A 2,696-nucleotide genomic window follows, 5' to 3' on the forward strand; every position below is an offset into this window, starting at 1 on the left:
GGAACGGTACTTACCACATTGATATTAACACTTTTAATGTTTTTGGGATTTGCCACCGTGTCACTTTGTAGTTGGCCTTTTTCTTTCTTCAATATCGCCACATCACTCGCAAGTTGACTCATTTGGATAGTCAACGTGAATTGCTTTATCACGGATTTCGTCTTTTTAAATGCGAGCATCATCAAGCTGATTTCTTTGTTGCATCTCAACTTGCATCGCCTTCAACATCTCCATTACTTCAATTCCACCCGAAGAGCTTTGACCCGTTTGATATTGCCTTTGAAATCCTTGGTTTCCTTGGAAGTTCGAGTTGGCTTGATTTGACGAATTCCTGTATCTAAAGTTTGGGTGGTTTCTCAAACTGGGGTGGTAAGTATTGGAATTCATGTTATAATTTCTACCACCCCTTCATTGTCCTTGCAACGCATTCACCTCCTCATATTGCCCTTTCACTCCTTGGCAATTTTCAGCCGCATGCCCTATCTCATTACAAAGCGCACAAACATTGTAAATTTGGTTAGAAGTTTGAACATTACCATCGTCTACCGCATGCACTTGAGTTCGGGTAATGGTCGGTCGTGCTCTCCTTGATGCTTGCGCTTTTCTCTTTGATGTGACCGCCATTTGCTCCAAAAATTCCCAATCATCAAGCTCATAATTTGTGCCAAAAGTGCCATTTGTAATGGACATTAAATCGCGAGCATCTTCGGCACTCAACCCCTCGTGGAAGGCATTCATCAATTCCCAAAGTTCAATCCCATGATGAGGACAATTCTTGATCATCATGTTGAAATGTTCAAAGGCCTCATGGAACATTTCACCGTGTTGTTGTTGAAAACTTCTCAACCCTTTCCTAGCATCATTTGTCTTTTGAGCGGTGTAAAATTCATCTAAGAAAATTTGTTGCATCTCCGCCCATGTATAGATAGATGTCGAAGGTAATGTGTAGAGGCACTTTTTCGCCTTGTCTTCCAAAGAAAATTGGAATAATACCAACTTGACATCATCAGCCGAAAATCCTTGACTCCCAAGAGTATTGCAAATCGAGTCATAAGCCTCCAAATGAAAATAAGGTTCCTCCGTTGCTAGACCCTTATATTTTGGCAAGCTTTGCAATGAATTGGTTATCACTTCAAATGTCCTCCCTTGATCATTGTGAGGAATAACTACCGGTGAAGGATTATGAGTGATTACCGGTCTAAAATGTGCTTCAATGCCTCTTGCATCTTCTCGAAGATGTCTTCTTGGTACACCCAACCGAACTCTTGGACGAATAGGACCCATTGGTCTTTGTATAGGCCCTTGTGGTGCAAATGGTTGAAATTGATGTTGTGGCATCGGTGGGTGTTGAATTGGCCTTTGGAATTGTGGTTGTTCATTTTGTGAACGAACTTGTTGCAATGGTGTAGGACGTTGCAATTGTGGCCCTTGTGACCGAACATGTTGTACCCCAACCGGTAACCTACCTATGTCTTGAATTCTTTGCAATGGTTGATTTTGTTGAACCACTCCTCCTTGAGGTCCCAAATTACCTCCATCACCCTCATAATAAAATCCATCTTCGTCATATCACCCATACTCTTCTTCATACCCCTCATCGTATCCATCTCCTCCTATACCCGAAGATTGTCCAAATGGAAAAGATAAATATTGATAACCCGGTTGGTTCGGTGGTCGATATGTAGAAGTAGCATGAACTATGGTTGAATTTGGTGGTATTGAATAGGTGGAAGATGATTGACCAGTATATGGGAAGAAATGGGAAAATGGTGGAATTGTAGTAGACGGGCTAAAGGTAAGTGTAGGTTCAACTTGGGTAGTAATTTTTTTTTTCTTTTGGGTAGTGTTGGTTGGTGTAACATCATGCGGTGGAGTAAGGCCGGTAGTGGTGTTAGGCATGGTAGTATTTGGTGAAGGTTGTGTTGATGATGGTATGAAAGGTGGTGTAAGCTCACCCGTAGTGGGTGGTGGTGGTGGTGGTGGTGGATCCATGTATCTAAGTGGTGTAATTGGTGTAGTTGGTGAACCGCTGATTCTGTTTTCCCTTAACAAAATTATGTTTCCTCTCAAAGTTCGTTCAATCTCTGGATCAAATGCCAATGGTGATAGCTTGTGAGAGCTTCTAGTACGCATGCACCTGTAGATACCTGCACACTAACACACCCAACGTAAACCAGAAAAATAACAAACCTAAAAAGATCAAAAAATAACACATGTTGCGCACTACTCCCCGGCAACGGCGCCAAAAATTGACGTGATGTCGTGGTCACAATCAAATTTTAATTCAATTACTACTAAATAGTTAGTGGCAAGTGGGTATCGAACACAGGGAGTTTGTGGAATGTGTGTTATTTAAAGGTTTGTCTAGGTTAACTAAAATTAAACTAAATGCAATGAAAATAAAATTCAAGAGTTGGTTGGGTTGATTTGATTTTTAAAACTAAGATTACTATTCTAATTGCAAAATGAAAGTGTTGGTTTGTAAACAATTTAGAGACAAATGACCATCTTTAGTTTCCTGTTTGCTTCAACGTTTGAGCGATCATACACTAGAAAGAACTACATAGACATAGTTCATGTGTAATTACTTGTTGTGATAAAAGGGAACGAAGAACTCAGATTCCTAGAACGTGAGGTTGTTACCCGATGACCAATTAACCCTTACCCAATCCTAATTCTACCCATGATATCTCGAT

General features: G+C 40.6%; 1 non-coding gene across 1 annotated transcript; it reads left to right on the plus strand.

The window, feature by feature from the left end:
* Positions 1-754: 754 nt before the first annotated feature.
* Positions 755-860, plus strand: LOC118487796. The gene has a single exon (XR_004882739.1). It is a non-coding gene; the product is annotated as a small nucleolar RNA R71 (small nucleolar RNA).
* Positions 861-2,696: the final 1,836 nt, after the last annotated feature.

The sequence above is a fragment of the Helianthus annuus genome, chromosome 15, assembly GCF_002127325.2.
Source record: "Helianthus annuus cultivar XRQ/B chromosome 15, HanXRQr2.0-SUNRISE, whole genome shotgun sequence".
Lineage (NCBI taxonomy): Eukaryota > Viridiplantae > Streptophyta > Magnoliopsida > Asterales > Asteraceae > Helianthus > Helianthus annuus.